At 34.5% G+C, this 22,597-nt stretch overlaps 1 protein-coding gene and 1 long non-coding RNA gene across 3 annotated transcripts in view; both read left to right on the forward strand.

Annotated features, from left to right (window-relative positions):
- LOC124354317 (brain-specific angiogenesis inhibitor 1-associated protein 2) overlaps positions 1 to 22,597 on the forward strand; it is a 457,812-nt gene that overhangs the window by 392,964 nt on the left and 42,251 nt on the right. The gene's annotated exons all lie outside the window — the stretch shown is intronic.
- LOC124354318 lies at positions 12,480 to 17,399 on the forward strand. Its single transcript, XR_006921673.1, has 2 exons — positions 12,480 to 13,138; positions 17,278 to 17,399. It is a non-coding gene; the product is annotated as an uncharacterized LOC124354318 (long non-coding RNA).

A 22,597-nucleotide genomic window follows, 5' to 3' on the forward strand; every position in this document is an offset into this window, starting at 1 on the left:
AGTATGGCTTCATTTCACATTAATTTCACTTAATGCAGCGTCTGAAATATGACACTGTCACGGACTTGACTCCTGGAATCTGGAGTCCATGTCTGAAGATATCAAAAAAAGTTTGGCGCCCAAGACGATTAATACACTTTGCGTCGTTTATACGTCAGAGACACCCAGACTACACGAGGGGTCTGTCTGGTTTACCCAGCAGCCATCAAGTGCAGTCTAGCTGAAGAGGTGTTCTCATTGTCTCATCAGGTACGCAATGAGTGTTCTACAATCATCGTCGCCGATGTTATTGGATCTCTTCAGACGGACATAGACTCCACAGAGTCCAGGATACAAGTCTGATAGTTGCAGATTTTAGACGCTGCGCTAAGCGGAAAGTTCTAATGTGGCTAAAGTCACTAATCGCATTGAATAAACTCTTCCCATTATAGCTACGTTATGTATGCAATCAAACTAGCTATATAACATGAAAGAAACGTAACTTTACGATCGAATTTTGTTAGGTGCTTTGTTAGTGCTATTTTAGAGAGTTTGCCTAATAATAACTGTTATTACATATTTATTTTAGTTTATTAATAAAAAAAATGTAATAATGTTTTTTATATTAGGTATTTTTTAAACTTTGCTGGAAAAATTGGCACTGTAAATTACATATCTAGGGTAAAACTGTCTCCAACTAATTCGTAGCAAATGGATGTATTAATTTTTCATTTCACTAAAAGAAACACAAGCCTCGTATATTTAGCATATAACCATTAAATCAATCTATTTTATTTTCCTTATGCGTTAATACAAGTGCATGACAATTAAATGATGTACGCAACTATTACATCGTGTACAAAAATAATCTACCGGCAAATAAACGCCTGGTATTCGTGGTTACAGAACATTTACTAAAGATTACAGTTTTATTTGATAAACAATTAAAATTTAACAGAATGCCCTGTTACTATAGGTAGGACATTTTGAAAATGATGGTTTTGAAGAATGGGAAAATGCCATCAAACTGTGTACAACAGATTTCCCTTTTCCCTCGTCCTTGCGCATTCCTCTCACTCCTCTAACTTTGCCGCATTTATTTATAAAACAATGCCAGGAAGACCGGATATTCCAGTACGGCACCTTCCAGGACTCTCAGCCACTGATTACAACCGTGGATAACACTCTTCAACCTTGAGGGAAAGCGGAACCAGTAGCGGAAGTTCCGGTGGTAGCTTTCCGTTTCCTGTGACGCAATCGCGGGAGAATTACATTCCTCAGTCGGTCATCGCTAAATACTTTCCCCTTTTGGACTGGTTCTTCAGGTCTATTAGAGGTCCCACAACGTCGTTGACCATAAATAACGAAGAATATATTATATACATTATCCGTGACCTTCGTGGATGAGTTTCTCCCATTCGATTTCGAAATCTTACGAGATAATCTAAAATTCAAAAACCTATAAGATTTTTAATATATGTGGAGTACTTTAAATTTTGTTTTTTACTGTGTACATTTAAGTAAAATAACGGTAACAGAACGCTCAGAGAACAGATGAGGTACATAGTTTATTGTGCTTGGAGCTGTACATGTCAAGGTTAAGGAAGATTTACTTCACTCCCCAAACCCTTATCCTTTAACCCTCCCTAAACCTCCCCACCTGCACTATATCCAGCCACGTGGCATCCTTACACATATAATTGTTAACTTAAATCTTATGGGTTCTGTTCTATATACCGTTATGCGGACTGCTTGACAAAAACTTTTAAACAGAGGCAGTTATAATTTTTAATACTTTACGTCTTACCGATTACACATCATACTGTTATAAGTCGTTCCACCCATACTTAACAATACATATGTCTAAGACAGTAGGAAATTTATCTAAAGGTAATTACAATGCAGACTCACATCATGTTTTCCATTGCAGTTCTTTTTTCATTCTGATTTATCCAAATGCTCGTAGTAATCTTTGACCTGTTTATTTAAAAAATGGCCGGACTGTCCAGTATGAAATCGGTCATGCGTAAAATTATTCTGTGTCTCTTCTTTAGTTATGTGCATCAATTCTAAAAGTTTTCATAAAACCTGCTTTCTAATTTACCCACACACGTGTAGTTTTTCTTCCTAGTTAACCCTCCTGTTTCGATAATCAGCTGACATTATACAACTAGATCGTCAAAACTCTACACTGCAGATACGTATATATATATGTAATTTCAATAAACATTGAATCACAAAAAGTACTTGCTCCGCCGGGAGTCGAACCCGGATCTCTCACTTGCCGGGTGAATGTGCTACCATTACACCACAGAGCGCTTACTTTTTCCGATTCAATTATTTTGTATTTGGCCGTATCTGTCACATATGCGTTTAAATAAGGAAACTAACATATGATCGGAAGACCAAATACATATATACAAAACTTAAAAGAAGTAATGAAAAAATCAAATCACAGTCAGTACGATTCTATCCAGCCGATTTTCTTAGTTTGAGTTTTAATTTAGAGTTATTTGTTTACAGATAGGCATAAAGTATTAAAAGTCATTTAGCTTTGATATGTTTCACGTTTTACTCAACATGACAGTCACAGGTCAAACGCAAATTTGTTCTGTCTGGGTCCGAAAGTTTATTTTTCACGTTGAAGTGGTTTAAAATAGTCATCTATTAAAGTCGATTTGCCGAAAGATTGCGCCCCGTCTTCAATGATATCATCTGTCCTGGACCGATCAGATACTTATGTTATAAATCTGTCTCGCCAAAGTAGCGGGTGGATTTATGGCCGAACTTTACAGTGGCTCTGATATTCTTTCCGGCAACCGAGCGCCCTCCCCCTTGACCCCATCCCCAGCTAGTTCCACCCCCAACCCCTCGCAAACACACAAAATGATCGGCTTTGATTTATGAGGATATCAGGCGATTCGGAATTTTATATGTTGTTGAAGTGATCCTCCCCTTGGTGATGTGTTGTCGGGGAGGAGAGAGAGCGCCGTTTGTAAGGACGACTCTTTCCTGATGATCTGGCGGTAAACGAACTTTTTAGTTAATCTAACTCAGAACTGTATACATACCGAGTGTACTAAAAGTCCCATTCCTCACAGCTTAACCTTAGAACGGATGGTAATTTCCAAATTTTCCAAATTAATAACATCACTAAAGGACCTTTTATTTACCGTATCACTCATGCTCCTATTAATCTTTGGGAGAGGACTAAAGACTGTTTATATACCCACATAATTTCATGTTCAAGGTCTTGATAAAAGAATACAAATGGTGGAAATTAGTCTTTAAGAGTTGACTTCATCCAACATATCGTCTAATAGAAGTTAGAACTTTACTTTTGTTAAAACGGCATCCATTTTGGATATAGAGGTCGGAAATTAGTTGGCATGCCCTCGTTGGTTAAGCATCATGAAGACCTAACATTTGAGATATCATTGATAAAAATTGGTAGTTGCCCCCACCGAACATTTTGAGGGAGAGTTATAAGACAAGCCATAGCTCTCTGTAAATAACTAAATGATATACGGACCAGTAAAATAGTGGATAAATGCTTGTTAACTTAACGTGGTTTTCTTCAGCACCATGTTATATCATACTAGTCTGAGTACAAACTCAAAAGTGTAGCCTACCGTAAAGTATCAATTTGAATAAAAATGCAAAAATTTTGTATGATAAAATGGGAACGGATAACAATTTATTACTCACTGTTCAGTTGGTGTATGTGGAATTCTGTTCTCTCAAACTTTCCACTAAACAAGCTCTGTGTTCATAATGGATCCTGAAGCCTTGCAGGGATCCAATCCTTTGTCGAGAGGCCCACGCATTGTACTCGTGTGTCATCCCGTGTTACTGCCCAACTTAGGATGGTACAACCCGTGTTATTGGCCAACTTGGACGCTTCAGAGTTTGAATCGCTGCTTGAGTCGAGTACAGCTCGCAAACTTCTCTATGGCTCACTATTTAACTTCATTTTCTACGAGACTGAAGGTGCCTTGAACGCTGGGTATCGTTACAAAGCGTTCCAGTTACGGTAACAGTTTTCTTATTGAAGATTTTCCAGTTGGATTTATTAGCCTTGCCTTGTGTTGCCTGAGGGTTGGTTTGTTACTCGTCATCCGGCATGTGTCGGTAGTGTAAACATATTGATGCAAGTATATGATCGATCGCAGGTCTAAAATACAATTTCGGTTCCATTATATAACATGTGTACACAGCACATCGCTACGTGCTATTTTGAACTTAAGTTGTTTATTTCACGATTTACTAAGAATAACCATAAACATCCTTAAAATCTACGGGTTTGTCACATTAGAGTGTACAATATTTAAGAAGGTGGTTTGTTTGATTAGAATAGGAGATTTGTCTACTTCGTTTAGTTACTTACTTGTAGTGTACCGAATTATGGTGTTACTTAAAATAATAATTCGTAATTAAAAAAAAAACAGTTCTTCAGGGAGTAAAACAAAAAATAAGAAAATCGTGTAAGCAAAATTCATGATTCCCAGTTATTTTAATTGTTGTAAAGCCGATGATAAAACGTGTTTCTATTGTTTTGCTTAACAAATATTCTACTGAAGATCACGGAAATCTACTAGAATATATTGTACAATGTTTTATGCTTTCACTAGATCACGTGACTTTTAATCAAAAATGTTTTTAAAATGCCCTTTTCTTACTTTGTAAATTTTACATAATATGATGGAGTCCTACAATATTTCGAAACGTAGTATCTAAAATAAATTCACGCAATACTTAAACAGTTGCACATGTTAATTGCAAACCTTGAACATTTATTAATTGCAGGTTTACGATCATTCCACAAAATGAGATCTGTGCTCAATTTATATTTGAATGTATCACCAGCATCGCATCCGTCATTACTACATTGCGTGCTCGCTGCACTCCATGGTTCCTTAGGCCCTCGAAACAAATGCTCTTTTTGTCTAGTGCATTGTATTGTATGTTTTGCTATATCTCAAATAAGTATCGGAGACTAGTTTCTTATGCCACGACCCCACACCAACATGAGCCAAGAGCAGTTTTGCACTGCGTAAGTTCACAACCTAATTGGTCATTGAAATCGGTGAGAGATTTAACACGCAAATAAAATACCAACAACTGTAACAAATGTTTATACCTCTTTGGCAAGCTTCAGCTGTAAGTGTCAACAGCTGTTTACTGTAAGTTAAATTTGATTATATTTCGTAAATATTAGTTTTTTTCAGAATTCTGAAATATCCAAGGGATTTTTACGGAATTATCTCTTCATAAAATCCTTCCTTCTCTAAAGAATATAAAAAAAGAATGATCCGAAGTGGTTCATCCTAGCTCTTAGCAACACAATTAGCGATTCTGTTATATCTCTCTTATTTGTTAGTTTTATTTACACTTTATTCCTTTGTTTTTTTATCGTAAGTCCTTTGGTACCTTTTCATGTCAACGTAAATGTTTAATTTCATCTGGGTTGAATTTGAATCTGAGTGAATACGTGTTTCTAATTTATCTTCCCTTCATTCAATTATTTCTAGGAAAATTAAATTCTGTGTCATCCCCTGATATTTTAGTTATGTCATAAACATAATTATTCACATATGAAGCCCTTCATGAAGGAAAGCCTGTTAGTATTCATTTCCCCTCTTTTAATTGTATAGCTTTATTATTAACATTGATAGTAACCCATCTCAAAATCCTCCGAGATTTTATCCCATACTCAAGCCAAGAACGTCAAGCCAGACCCTGACCAATGAAGTATTGTGACACAATACTCCCCGCAGTTTATAAAGCACTGAAGGACTCCAGTACAACCCTCTTCTGAGTGGTCGGCCTTAAATCATTCCCAGACTCTCAGTAAGCCGTCCACCCTAAGTCGAAGTCGGTGGCGGCGTTTTTATCAAGCCTTAGAACAATTTTACCAAGCGATAATTCTCTCCGATTCTTAAACACTTCTATGCATTTCTTTAATTAGTACATTTAATTGAGTTCTTAATTTGAACGCGTAAAACATTAAAAATAAGGAATTGTAACTTTAAGACTATTTTAATGTACAATTACTATTTACTTTAACAAAACTATGAAGCAAGTATTTTTGTAATTTTTTAGTAGGCTTTTGAGTAGGTATTGTAAACAAAAACAATGTAACCGTAATATCGCAAAGTAGTAAAATCATAAACATAACTCATTTTTAGTACTTTTTAATTCTAGCTCACGGAACATTCGCGTCCTCATTTTACTTCCCAATTATACATTTTACCACTGTGAACTCATTACTACAGTACCGGTATACAAAAATATTTTTCACTTTTTCGAAATGCGGATACCCATTACCGACACTGAACGCACCCGAAGTGCAGCTGACGTGAGGAGAAGGCGTTAGTATTCAGAAGGCTGCGGGCGGAGAAGCCAAGATGGCGGGCTGTCACGTGACTGGCATTTGTCCGTATTTGGGATATTGGAGGGTCCCGCCAACTGTAACCTCTTCTAGGGGATAAGAAGACTCCAGGAGTTGATCACAAATGGTGGGATGGGTGACACGAAAAGCATCGTGAACCAGTAATGGTTTAGTTTAGTGAATAAATGGTGAGGTTATTATATTCGATTGAGAAAATGATTTCGTCTTTATGTATTGTGAATCTATATTAAATCTCTTTACAGTAGAACCCCTCATATCCGGCCACCACGGGACCGAGCCCCTGGCCGGATAACGATTCGGCCGGATAAAACCAACCTACAGTACACAGCACTTGACGAAACAAAACAATTGTACTGTACTGTACTAACCGCACTGGAAATAATCAACGAACTGTTTACAGGTTAAACCTATTAGCTCAACTGAGGACAACACAGGAAAATGTAAACAAATAGATACACCAAAATAACGCAAGAGTCGTGGGAGACTAGTGCGTGCAACTGCGCGTCTGCAAGCCGTGGTAAATAAATTTCAATATTGGCTTCCGGAAGTGGCCGGATAAACCGAGGTGCGGTAAAACCGAGGCCGGATATGAGGGGTTCTACTGTATTAGAAAAAATATACCAACGCATTTACATTTTGTTTTATGACTTTTCGCTGACAAAGGTAATTTTTTACCCATTAGGATAGAATAAAGTTTTAAACCACCAATTAGAAGTCCTCATATCACTTAGTCCTAAAAGAATAGTATACTAATAAACCGTGCATTTTGCAATAGAGAAAACTTTTATTATTTTATACATTTTCGGAACAATTTTAATAAATATAGGCTAATATTGAGTCATTTGAATTGAAATCTAAAAATCTTCAGCCATGTCGAATGGATGAAACCTTCGCCTTACGATCACCAGATATAAATATATTCAAAACAGATTCCTAAAATAGGAAAGACATTTATTTATCGCCCCTCTCCCCAAAATCGCATTTAAAACGACGAACTCCATTTCTAATATAAAAATAACTACCCTCTTCGTGAAAATAGGCTACAGTTTATAAAATAATTTAACCATTTTTGTTGGTGGTATTATAATGTTCAGATTTAAAACGCAACATTTATAATTTAAAAGGGGGCGGATTACTAACTCCAAACAGGAGTAAATTTGTTTATGAACAAATTTGTAGTCTTTTTACACAAAATGTGGTTAATTTACTCTTTGGGCCCTTTTTCATTGATTTCAAAATAGATAGAGACGAGTTTAATCAATAACATTTTCAGTTCTATTTGTGGAAGGGTTCTTTATTGTAGCTTAATATTCTAGCTTTAAACAGAATAACCAGAACAAATGATAAGAATAGATGAAAATGACTGCTAATGACAGAGAAGTCTGGTGCTTCCAATGGGCTTAATGCGAGTGAGGGGGGTTTGTGGGGAAGTGAGAACGGCAGTTGCAAGAGACTCGCGTAAGTAGCGATTCCAAGTTGTAAGCACCAAACTGAGCCAATAACAGGGTTACTCTGACACATGGGTGGCGCGTGATGTGTTCACTCGATACTGAAGAGTTTTCTATCTGTACTCTCGCTCATCGCTGGTCGAGCAAAGGTATCGATACTAACTGATCGGCCGCGCTAAAATATAGCTGTTTTAAAAATAAATCTGCTGATCTAACTTGTTTGTTTACACAACTGAATATTGTATTTTACAAGTACTTCAACACGAGTATTTTTAATTCGTTACTAAATGTATTATCAATAATACAAATACTTATATCGAATAAGAACTATCGATGGTTTGCTCGTTTATCGAATCAAAGACAGCATTCGCTTTTTTCGATTAAAGGATTTTTAATGTATACTCGAAAGTTCTAATCAGAATCCGAACCCGAAATCGTTAACCGTATTACTTCCAGCTTGACTTGGATAAAATACAGTAAAAGCCTTGTTTTATTTTCTATAGCATACAGAGATGTATATTTAGGGGTACTTAAAACATATTATATAACATGCTTTTAAATATAGTAATTCAATGTATTAATTTTAAATTCAAACCGTATAGTTAAATTATTTTAAATTGTTTAAATAAACATACGCAGCAAAATTAAACGATATAGGACCCGCTTTTTACCCGTATGAGAATGCCCTAAAGTATTCTTTAACAGTTTTAAAAATTATTTAAATATAAAAGCATAATCATTCAAATTTATCTTTCTCTACTCCAGAGAAATATTCGTGTTCGAACTGCGGGGATCTGGAAATGTGGAAGTGTAGGGGAGTGCACACTTGTCCCACATATGCAGTATGTACACGTGACAAATTTGGCAAGTAGGGCATGAAAACGTATAGTGGCCATAATCTGAGATATGGCAGCTGGGGTGGGCTGCCCGAGACGACATGAGGCTGAATATTGTAGTGGCTGTGGTTTCCCACATTTGCTTCAAACAGTGTAACACGTGGTGTCTACAGACTCATATATGTGATTATTGTTAAGAGATAAATAGATTCCTCTGATAAATGGCATAGACAATCGCTAGTGTGTTTTTAATAAACACTCTTGCGATATTGTTTGTTGCCTTAATATTTGTCAATTTATGTAAAGGATAAATATTGTGGTATTTGGTGATTTAATCGATTACTCTACTCTATGTATCCTTATTCTAAAAATTCAAATTATTTATGTATATGCAACCTTATGATTATAAGTTTCAATCCATTACTATGTTACCTTATTATCCATAATTTTAGTCGATTACGTACATGGTGTCTGGTTATTTGGAGATTCAATCGTATACGTGTAATTGAGTTGTCATTTTGAGATTATATTGATTATGAACTTAAAAGAAACCGTAGGCTTGTCATCCGGAGATACAATCGATTATACAAATGCTGCTTTATATCCATATAGTTATTTGGGTATGTTTGTTGTATCATGTTACTCGTATTCTATTTGTTATGTGTATATTTCTTGCTGTGTTATCCACAAAGTCAATTAACTATGTATTTGTTGTCTAGTTTCTTAGACATTATCATTTGTGTATGCTGCCTTTTGGCTTAGTCCATATATCTTGACAACATAACCATTCTTATCTTGCTTTATTAGCTAGTTGCTATACCAATGAGAATATTGTGCTTCCTTTTCATTATTACTTAGAACCATCTCGGCTAGCCACTTGTTAGCTGGTCATTTGGAAACAGCCGATTACGTATTATTACCTGCAGTGTTCTTTGATGGAGGCAATAGAATTAAGATTTCATGCTTATAAAGAATCATCCAAATAAATGTATACATATTTTAAACAAGCTGGCCAACAGGTCTTATTAAAACTATGTATGTAAATATATATTTTATCAGTCTTTCCAACAAATTTTCAACTTTAGTGCAACTATACTATAGAAAAAGCACTCAATAATGGAGCTGTTAGTCCATATCAAAACTACGACAGTAAAAGAATATCTTCAGTGTTTCAAACAACTTTTGATACATGACTAATACGATACAGTTGAGGAATCCCTCAGTTGTACAAGTAACGTATTTTTAGAGCGTGATTATTTAATGACTTGCCTGTTTGAACACATGTATAGAAGTAAAATGTGCATTTGGTTACATGTAACTGCTGTTCCATCATCACTCGCGCTCTATATTTTCAAAGTTAAGAGTTTGTATGCTAGATTGTGCAGGACAGTATTAATTGTTGTTAAAAGTCCATTCCTAAAATCCAAAATCATTTTTATAGCAAATATTTCAGACACTCATTTTCTTACTTCCCATGGGTCCAGAATGTGCATTCTTCCCAGCAGATACACAAATGAAGTCTTTAAATTCAATAAACCAGCTGTACTAATAGAATTTTATTTTCATGCCACAGATGTTATATGTTGGCTCAGTATTTCCGCAACTGATGTTATTTATCTTAATATTATACGAGTATACTTTCCATCTCTTCGAAATCTCACAAACTAAAGATATGTCTACAAATAAATTGTCCAACAAATCTCTAGAAAATCTTGTCAAATTGACATTTTTACTTATCACTCTATGTTTTATAAAATATTTAGCTAGATACCATTGGTTTGCATAGACAATAAGTAAATTGTATCGATGTAAAATATTTTTCTTGTTATGCGTTAATGTTTTTATAACAAGATTAAATTCATTTTTGTAAACAAATAAATTTCCTGGAGTTTTTAAAATGTTAATCCGGCTCAGGGCTTTTCTTAGTAATAAAACAAACTAATTTAAATGGTCATTGAATATTAAAGTGCCGATTTGATACAAAAATGTATTTTTAATTCGATATAACAATCGACGATAACAATATATTAATAACCTACAACGGTTTGAATTCGATAGTTTGTGACATCGATAGTTTGTGACATCGATAGCTGTACATCGACAATCTTTACAATACAATCGATATCCAAACACCAGCTCTCTCTACCTCTCACCGTGTGGAACTGTAGCCAATGCCTAAGCCTGACCAAGGCCGACCGGTCCAGCAGGTCAGAGGGCACAGGAATGACCGCATGGCTATTACTGGAGTCCATTCATCCTTCGGCTAGTCATGATTTAATGGGCAAGATTGTAGCTCAGTAATTAAATTAATTAATCCTCTCTTGTTTTTGTGATTACACCATGCTCCAAAGAATTTCTATATACGGGTGTACCAGCTATTAATTAGTTGTAGCAAATCCCGTGGAATACTTCCTAACTTGTAAATAAACTTGTCAGGCTCTACCAGGAATTGTTTTGCATTTAAGTATTGTTTTACTACGTTGTGATAAAGTGTACAGTTCGAGATCCAAAAATATTATTTCGCAGATAGCACAATTTCTCGAATTACGGTCGGTATTGATTGTATTATTCGGGAAAAGGTCCGTAATCATTATCAACAATACATTTTAGAATAAATTCTAAATCAATTATATCTACGTTAAACAAGTTGTAACATTTAGCCAATGCCGCCGAACATTTAAAAATGTATCGGCTAAAAATATGCATTGGTCTTTTAACTTAAACTACTGTACAATAACTGTGTAGCTAAAATAAATGTACTTAACACCTTCACTGCTGGTGTATACTGTGTGAGACCGGCTACCTAATCCTCTCTCTGCGCCGTATATGGTATCTGCCACATTCAACGTGTTTAAACTACTATACTGTCTAAACTATAGTACTTGTAATTAATGCAATGCACTTGTGTGCTGCACATTAATTTATAAATATATATATATATATATATATATATATATATATATATATATACATATATATATAAATTATAATAATGTATCAATTATGATTTATAAAATATATTTACAAAAATATATCAAGTATTATATATTCTTTAGCAAAGTTTGAATTGTATGATCGACATTTCTTACTTAAATAAGTTACAGTGCATCTTATGCAACGCATATAACCAAGAGGTTCGCATACAAATATTTTATATCTCTCGTCTTATTTATTTTTATTTCTTCAACAAATTCCTAGTGGATATTTGGAGTTCTATTGGACCTATACTTTTGTCTGTCACCAGTATTATTCTAAAAACTTCGAATGAATTATAGATGTATTCTAAAACTTTCTAGAGTAAAAGTGTACTGACAACAGAAAACAACTCTATGAATAAGAATAAACGTTACTTCAATTTAAGGGGAGAATATCTTATAAGAATTACTTAAATGACGACGAGCTTTATTTAATTTACAGTGATTATTACTTCAGCGAGTAAATGCAGTGTAATGAATATAATCATTATTTACTCGCTGAAGTAATATATATATATATATACTATATATATATATTATTACTTCATATATACTCATATACTTCATATATAGTATATACTCATATACTCACCCGGCAAGTGAGAGATCCGGGTTCGACTCCCGGCAGAGCAAGTACTTTTTGCGATTAAATGTTTATAAAATATATATATATATATATATATATATATATATATATTGTAATGTATCTGTAAAACTTGTATTTGCATCAGAGAGAATTCAACTGCAGATGTAGATATCGGTGAATATATCCAGAGTAACACAAAGTCTCACAATATCCACGAGTTGCCTGTTTAAAATTAGATGATTGTCAGTCAAGTGAACCGGAAGATATTGATGGATTTAAAATTACCGCATGGGTCATAAGAGCTAAGTCATGGTCCGGCGACAACGTCCGCCACACCGCCGACAGATAATACAGATTACAGCGGCAGTGGCGACAGATCACGATCAGCTGTTAAATCGTTTTGAACCACAGCTGATCGCTCAGTCAGTTATATGTTCCACCGTTTTCACTGTTGCATCAAATGTAACCTGAGACTTTACGGTTGGCCGGTAGTTTAGAAAATACTGGCGTTTTTCTTCTTTTGTGGTTCGTTTAGAGAGGTTTTTCATGTGATTATGCAATAAATTGTGATTGTTTGAACTAAAAAAATTGATTTAGTCGAAGAATTTCATTCCTAGAAACTATGTAGGCCTACATGACGTTATATGATTGGCGATGACTGTAAATCTTCAATCATGATATCGTCACTTTTCCTTCCAAGTCTGGGACAATAACCTATCAACAAAAAACAATTAGGCGTGTTTACAATAGACAATAGTGACAATAATACCATGCTGCTAACAAAAGAACAATACCAAGGCACGAGAAACATGCACGATTATAAATTATTGTCAGCTCAGTCGACAGGATGACGTAGCAAAAATAACCTCAACGGATGGGTCAAGAACAAGTGGATAGAATAGGTAAGTTACCATATAAAGTTGCCAAAAACTTACTAAGTATATTAGGATTATAATGTATAATTTTTCTTTGGTAAATCAGAAAAACGAAAATGGAAAAAGGGATGATTAAGAAAAGATATAATATCTTATTCTAACGTTTTTGCCCAAATAACAACATCTAGAAACATGATTTATTTAAACGGCAATGCCTTTACATTAAAGGAATACTTGGAAATTTATTAGTACTGTACATTGTACTCATTGGATCATTGGTGCATTAACAAAGCCAAGTGATTGATTGTTAGTAAGTAAGAAAATTATACATCTAACTTGCATCAGATACCGTCCTAGAAGTTAAAATATTTGCTACAATTACAAGTAGATACTTATACTAACATAGCCAAAATAGTGTAAAAATAAATACAATTATAAATAACTGGACAACATAGACCAGTTAACAATATCAGCAATAATTAAATATAAACTTAACAATATTAATAATAAATTAATATACACAAATTTAATACATCAGACCAAAATAATATAAAAACAATATATAACAGTGGCGTCAGCAATATTAACTACGTATTTCATTGGAGTTGCAACATATTGCGCTTGAAAGCAGCACCAGAAGAGTCCAGTCATGAACAAATTGCAATGCTAATACTTTTGAAGACTAAAAGGTCCTCTGTTATTGTTTTTGTTGTATTATTATTATTTAAGCGACTACTTAATTTTAATTTTCTTATCTATCTGAATTTCTAATAACGAATGGTCTCATCTTCATTAGAAATACTGGACTCAGAGTTCTTTTGCTCAGAGTCATTTCTAATTCCTGTTGCTTACAACATAACAAGGTCTACAACATACCCGTCTCATCAACACTTTATAATTCAATTCACAATTCTTCCACCTACATTACGTCGTTAACAGCCACTGTTAGTTCTATATAGACCTAAAAAAACAAAACATGCTACTTCTCAGACAGGAAAATTGCTATTCTCCCAATATTTTTAATATTCTAGAACGTTTGCAACCGAGATTCCGATGCCTATATGTATAGGCTAGTCTGGGTGAGTCTATAAGCCTGCCGAACCTTAATTTACTTTAAATTTGCTGTGATTTACAATGTCTTTAACGCGTTGGCTGCGGTAGACATTTGCTGCTAAGCCGGATGTGCAAAAGTCAGTACATAACAGGTGTCACAGTGAAGGTGTTAACAACGTATATTGTTGCTAGAAATGTATAAGTTTAAGCAGATGAGAACTATAATCTATTTTACTGACGAAATGTATAGAACATGTATACATATTGTGCCATTTGTAATAATTAGTAAGGTTAAATACTGTAGACAAACGCTGCAAAAATAAGCTATCATATTTCAGTCATGGAGTGTTGTTCATAAAATTTTAAACAAATTTAAGAAATCTAGTGGTGTTCATATCGACCATGTTTGCAAAAAATTGTCCTCAGGCATTTATGTCTTGAGGTCTTTAGCCAAATATTGCCCTACTCAGGTCCTAATGACGGCATATTATGGTTTGATCTACCCCCACCTTACCTGGAGTGGTATTGTGGGGTGCCAGTGCAAACAACCAGTTGATGAGAGTGTTCAAACTGCAAAAACAAGCGGTTCGGATAATCGCTCATTTGAATTTTCGAGAGTCCTGCCGAGAAACCTTCAAACATTTGCAGCTATTGACTCTGTCTAGTCTCTACATTTGCGAAACGACGCTGTTTTGTATGTCTAAGTGTGCCTTGACAACTGGCCGAGACATTCATTCGTATGAGACCAGAGGCAGGGAAGCCTACCGAACTGGACAACACAGAACGGGGGTTTATTAACACCTGCCCTCACAAGCAGGTGTGCATTTCATCAACAAGCTGCCCAATGGGATCAAAAATGCACCATCGCCCCAGGCGGTCAAAACTCGGTTGAAAAGCTTTTTAGTGTCACAAGCATTTTACAATGTGGTCGAGTTTTTGGCATTTAACTGGGAGACCACCCAACAGGGAGATTGACTTTGGCTGAGGAGGTGGGGAAATTGGCGAATGGATGTGCGATGAGTGAATGCGGAATTGTATGCATGAGTGTGATTTTGATATGGTGAGAGTGGACAAAATTTTAGTTATTATAGTGACGTTTGCTATACATGTCTATTGCAATAAAAAATGATTGATTGATAGTAATGTATGATCAAATACTAAGACCATTTTAAAGATGGCGATTCATTCGAGCCGCGTAATTTCTAAATGGTTTTTACAAAACGTATATCTTTTACGATTCTATTACTATGTAGGATCCACACACACACACACACACACACAATGTTCCTACAGTTTGCGACGTTCGTAATCGATGATGAAAACCGCTACTTATGGCCAATACTTAATACCGACTGCCAACACCTCTTCTACAGAGTGATGTCATCCAACATGTGACATCGATATAGACTCACCTACACCACAGTGAGGCAACCTTGTCAACTGACGTAGGATGAACAATGGCCATGTAACGTTTCATAGCTCCTAGTCCTCTTCTACATGGCGTTAGAATAGTGTAAATGTTGTTTGTACCATGGGACATGCCAGCTTGACCTACCTTTTGACTCCGCCAGATATACCGTATATCGATGATCAAGTTTGTAAAGCAGTTTGGTTTCACATAAGTTATTTTAAAACGAGTCACTCAACTGGACATTTTTTCTTTTTAAATGGTTTCTGAACTAAAACTTGGGAATTCAAGAAGGACAATTTTCTTCATGCTACTCTGTTGTTACTGCTTCTGGATTCAGAGAAAGAGAATTTGAGTTCGACTTTCATAAAAGTATATTAAACCTTTTTCTAAACTCTTTTTTAGTAATTAACACTACTGCGAAAATCAAACTCTATTAATACTAGTATAAGCGTTGCTGTTCCTTAAAGAGGTAGCCACTCAGATTATCTAAACAACTGGTTGTCGAATATTTCCTGACGGAAATCGTAAAAGCATGGTGCCCTTCTGGGTTCAGTCTTAGGACCTACTATATTTGTATAATATACGATCTAGTTTTACTTGGGTTTATCGTAGGAGTATCATTGAGTATATAGCTTTTAAAATAGTAAACGACTTCTTCAATTCAAGATCCTTAAGTGAACGTTATACTCCTGTTTATACTTATAATACCTGTCTTTGCACCTAAATAATCATCTAGCTTGTTATATTACTCTGACCTAAGTCTTTTTATGTTAACAACATTTTTATTACACAGAAAAACTGTTTTTATGACATACTTGGTGCTCCTTACTGCACATTACATACCACTATTTACTAACATGGGCATACTTTCATTGTTACTTTTGTAAGTTTTTGTCACCTTGATACTTATTAAACTGAAGCTATCCAACTTAATTTCAGTACTAATGCCACATTTGAGGTAGTAATTTATAAAGCTAATTTAAATTATTAGAATATGTACACATAGTATGACCCCATTATATATGTGCTGTAAGAAAATACAAAGTTGTATAATTCCTTATCATGAGATATAAAACAATTGTCTTGTATGCTATTTAATGTCGTAAGTAATGTATATAATAAACTTCTGTGCTAAATACGGTTAAAAAATAGAAACTGATACTTACTGTACTACTGATAGAAACTGAAAATGAACCTTAATACTACTTGTTGTTGTCTTTGTCTTTTCTTGAAATCAACAAAAATGTATTGTTCCTTATATCTAGTACAGTTGCCAACAGTGTCATTGGATCAACGGACACGAACCAGCGTGAGAATGACTTCAGTTTTTCATGCACCAAAACGGCACGTAGCACAAGTGGAGCGAATCTGCGGGGAGTCTCTTCAGCTCGTCTGACTGTATCCAACAACTACCGATGACTGACGGCTGACTAACTGACTGTCCTTTACAGTTGCTGAAAATAAAAGTTCTTTATAGAACCATAACTTTGGCAAAACTTCGGGAAATGATTAGATGGGTAGATTAAAGGTACAGGGTGTTTAGAAAACGTTGACCAAATTGAGATATAAATGAAAGATTAAAGAGGTTATGCTTGTAGTTAATATAATCTTGATAAATATGTTTAGCACATTTTTCAATTATATATATAAAAGTTACAATACAACCTGAACAATATTATGTCTACTTCGTTTTCTTTTATAGATAAACTTGCATGACTGGAAATTTTCTTCGGAAAACACTGAAATCTATTCCTGGACATCTATTTCAAATACTATAGTGTACTAGTATCTGAAAAGTATTAATTAAACCAATAAATTTAAGCAGGTGTGTGTTAATAGTTTATTTTATAATTAAAGACATATTAAATAATAATAAAAGTGTTTTTACAACAAGATGGAGGATTCTGACTAAATAGTTGAATGAAATGTACTAATATGAATTATAGCAACTCTGATATAAATCACACTAAACTACTTAATGCACAACCTACTCGACAACTTATAAGTCATCTAGGGAGACTTCGTCTTGGTCAGGCAATGCAATGAAAACCAAGCAACACAAATACCGGTACCTAATATAGAAATAAGAATAATTATTTTTATTTTATTTTAAAATTTAAAATACATGAAACTGAATGAACATCAACGCAATTACTAAAGGTATATTCTTGTCAGATTTATTATTTTCTCCGGTGTTAGGAAGGAGCGCTCCTCCTAATCGCTGGTCCGAGTATGCATATTTTTAAGTGTACCTTTTATTACTATATGCATTTATCACTATAAGTATATTTGTATTTAGTGATTACCTCTAATTAATTCTGTTGAATAAATACCAAAACTTCTTCTAACATGTCTAATTTGTTGAGATAAATTTATAAACTTGGAGTTTTTTTAATGGAACTGGACAAAATGGTGTGACATCATATTATGAAATATCATCTAATCATCGCTTGAAAATATATTTTAATTGGTAAGAACAGTGCTAGAAATCAGACGAGAATTTATAATAATTGATGTGAATTTGTACAAAATGAATTATTTCATTTTAAAACATAATAATATATCTATCACTTTTGAGATAATTTCTTTATTTAAATAGTTAAAACCAATGCTGAACAGTTTTAACTTTCACTCGGTAATCTAGCATATAGTTAGCAAAGATATTTTTAAAACACTTCGAATGGTTAAGTTTGCTAAAATTGTTTTGTATTAGCTGTTCAAACATTGTCAAAGTAGAATAAATAAATTTTATTGCACCTGTTACAGTATTTGTACATTTTTTTATTATTTTTAGACACATATTTTATAAATAAGGAAAGAAAATCTCTCCCACGAAACTCTGTCCACTTAAATGTGTAGAGATGTCGCTTGGCACAAGGAGAACAATAGTGGATCTAAAACCGACCCTTGAGGCAGTCCATAACACAGTAACCAAGTAGGCTCTCATTAGCATAATGAGCATACAACGAGTTTCCGGGCGCACGCCGGCTTGCTCGAGAATTACAACCCTCCTCTTTACTTTGTTTCTTAAGAAAGTTTTACTGCGTGTAATAATAATTTTTTCTACTAGTGGTGTAAAACATAAAGTGGATTGTGAAATTGTTTAAATTCACATAGGAAACTGTGTTTGCCGTGTGTGATTTCATTTTTATGTTTATGTAAAGCAAATAAGTCGCTCACAGCATAGAGTACCGGTACATTTGTTTTGTCCTTTCTAGGACTTACTAATAATTATTAAACAAAATCTGATAAATACGGTAAAGTTATATTTTAGTTTGGCTCTGGTAACGGTAAAATGTTAATTAAATCGCATTTTTGAACGAGCACTAAAAAGGGTACACAGAAAAGTAAATTGAAATTTTAATCTCCTGGGCCGGTGTGGTGGTGATGTTCCCTTGGTCGTCAAGTAGTTGATGTTAAGAGGGCAAATAAGAGGGAGAAGACCGGGCTTCGATTAAAGACGACATTTTGACAATGGTTCGTGACTCAATACAAGAAGGATAAGCGGAATTGGATTTTCTCGCCCCCGTCCTCTTGTCCTCGCTTCTCCGTGTCGCAAGATCCTTAAACCGCCCTTTGGGACCAAGACTCAATAAGGATATACGTACAACGGTGATTTTACTTTGTCAGTGGTTCTCTAATGGGCATACTTTTATTTTTTTTACTACAGCTCATAAAAACAATAATTTAAAGATGTGTATATATGTTTTTGTTTGGAATACCCTTAAAAGAATTACAAATCCTGAAAACTGTAATACGAATACGAACTGTTTTGTCAGCTGCTATAGTATTTATTTCACGCCCGCACTCAGGCGTACACGTGTATTCATTGTACTTTTCAGATTTTCAAAAACTTATCATTAATCCTCAGCAACACGTTTTGTTTAAATTTAGAGAACCAATTCTTGTAAATCTTACATCATCTTAAAATGTTCTCAAGTGCAGGCTATCGAAATACGGCATATATGATATAATTGTGACGAGCAAAGATGCAGAGGCTATGTATGCAGGAGTCACGTGTTTACAAATTTCAGTATTATGGGTACCACCTATCTCTTCTTTCCTGTCATATTTATCAGGTTTTTTCGCTTATTTTGTTGACGTTAAAAAAATGACGAGACCTGAATAGAGTTTTTAGTGCGGAGATAAAATTAATTTTCAAATTATTTACGTCACATACATTGATCATAGTTTGCGTTGATTGTTGAATAGTAAATCCGATAATATTGAGTTTGTTTGTGTAAGAACCAGAGTATAACGTAGTCCGATGAGTAGGGCAACAGTATTGTCAGTCTGCCGTCTCGGTCGGCATCCAGATGGCCTTCGACTCTGTAGGTTTCGGTTTACAACACTTATTTATTCAGTGTCTTCCTCCACCATCCTGTTATTGTATGGAGATAGAGCCTCACCCCTTTAACACATACAAGCAGCATAAAGGGTTATATATCATCCAAGCTTCTTTGTGTTCTTGACTTATTCCCCTTTGTACGTATTGTTTGTTCTCCTATGGTTTGTAGTGGTGGGCTTTTTATTTTTTCGCCATCTTCTGTTTTGGCTTCAATACACAACAATTCATTTATTATCATATATATTTAGTGGATGAGCGTTAGTGAAGCCTATCTAACTTCAGGGTTGTCCAACTTTAATTTATGTAAGTTTGTCTGTGTGCACGTTTTTTTCAAAAACAAACGACATACGAGTTTTGACTGAGCGTTAGCGAACATTTTCTCATTGTTCTTATGGTTAATCATGATGTCAACGAGAAAATAGCAGAATAAAAATATTTGTAAACAAACCCAATACACTCATAAGAGATTTTAAAATGTTACATATTAACACATGAAGTCTAAATATCCCAACACATACAACACCATTTTGTGGTAACTCGACGTGTAGACGACGATATGGATCATAATTGCATGAACAAAATTATGAATGTGAAGATATCTCGAGAAAGATTCTATCTGTAGAATTGAAATTTTGCACGACACTTCATTTCTACATAGACAAGAAGAGTTCTGTGATGTTAATGTCCAACCATGAAACTTGAGTTAGTTTATTGAAAGCTGTCACTCAGTAAGCTGACATATTTTCTCTTTTTTACGGGGGGGTGTAAAAATGTCTTTTCCGCATGCAATCATTGTCGTTCTATCTGTCTATACCCATAACCATAACCATAAACCAAAAACCATAGACTTGAAAGTTATCTTTGAACCTTAGCGAAGACTGTTATCCGACACGGGTTGTGGAGTACTTTTTACTTTCTTACAAACTGGTCATGGGCAAATTTACTTTCTCCCATAAATGCATAAGCTAATAGACCGTTCTGGCCACAGGGGGCAAGAAACACATGTTGAAAATGTTTTGCAATTATGATACTGCAAAAATAACAGGTATTTACAGTTAGTCTATAAAGTGGTTGTTTTTCGTTATCTTATAATAGAAAAATCAGCTGGCGCACAATTAAAGTTTTTTCAGTACGCTAACTTCGAACTGTATTATTGTTTAGTTAAAAGCTTTTTTATATGTATACTTAGCAGTACTACTAAGTTTAAATATTACGTAATATAAATCGAATCAAATAAGTAAGTTTTAATGCTGTTTCCCGTATGATAAAACCCGTTGGTCACTACACGGAGTTAAATTGTCTTTAATCACATAATTGTATTTCCGATATCTGTGTCACTTGACCTTGAACACCGTTCCTCACCGAAAATAACAACTTTTTCTCAGTGATGAAAACTACTTATATATTATACTTATATATATATATATACTTATATATATACTTATATATATTATATATATATATATATATATACTTATATAACACCGTTCCTCACCGAAAATAACAACTTTTTCTCAGTGATGAAAACTACTTAAATATATACTAGTTTGTTTGACCTTAAGCGCTAGAGGTATTGTAACAGTAAAATCTATCTGCATGTGGCCAGCCACGAAACAAATTTTATTGTGTAAAGCAATTCCTGAAAACGATTTCCATCCCGCCAGATTCCCGAGCAATTGAACAGAAGTGGCCCTCCCATCGAATAAAGACGTTCGACAACGATGGTGCAGCCGTTTAAACGACATTTACGGAACATTTACGAGACATTTATACAGAAGGAGACATTTGGGAGGCGAGTCGGGAAACAATGGAAGATAAAACTGTCACCGGGTCCGTAGGCTGGAAGTAATGGACGTTAACAATAGTGAAGGATGTGCAGAGCACACACGTCATGCAGTAGTATGGAGGAGAAGGCGTGAAGATTATTCACTAAATTATAAAAGCTATTGAAATCGTCATGTGTTTTGATACGTAAACTCGAAGGAGGTTGGACATTCTTTCATTAAATCTGCAACTCTTTTGTAAGTAACTTGGTTCAGTTTTATCCGTAAAATCTAATCTAACCCCCTGGAACATCTTTCTAGTTCTGCAATAGTGTTCGGTGTCAAATTTAAAAAATTTTGCTGAGTATTTTATATAGTAATCAAGTTTTGAATCTTATTTTATGTACCTTCTAAGTTTGTTTTAACCTATCAAAAATTGTTTAGCTACTTGAATAGTTAGGTCTGCATACAAATGTTTCAACATATTGTTGTAAACTAGCACAACTTTCTCTAAAGAGTCAAAAAACGTTGTGAGATGATTAAGTGTATTGAAAAGACGTATATAATCGTACTTTCTATTATTCCAGTTTTTTATATCTGTTTCTCTTTATTTCCGTTTATATAGCTTACAACGTGTAAATAATGTTTATTCTCTTACAAAAAATGTAGTTACTCTTACCAATTCAATATGCTGTGTTCCTGGAACTTTAACCAGAAATAAGAGTAAATTACTAATCATGGTTATTTCAATTTTTACAACTTCAAAATGATATTTTTTGTTTGGATGGAACATACCTCTTTACTTTTCTACTACCCAAATTGGCAAGGAGCAGTCACAGGCGTAAACAGAAACGTGCTCCAGAACCCTCCCCCTCCTCATTAAATTAACATCATAATTCAGTCTGCAAATT

Source organism: Homalodisca vitripennis, chromosome 2 (genome assembly GCF_021130785.1).
Source record: "Homalodisca vitripennis isolate AUS2020 chromosome 2, UT_GWSS_2.1, whole genome shotgun sequence".
NCBI classification, from domain to species: Eukaryota; Metazoa; Arthropoda; class Insecta; order Hemiptera; family Cicadellidae; genus Homalodisca; species Homalodisca vitripennis.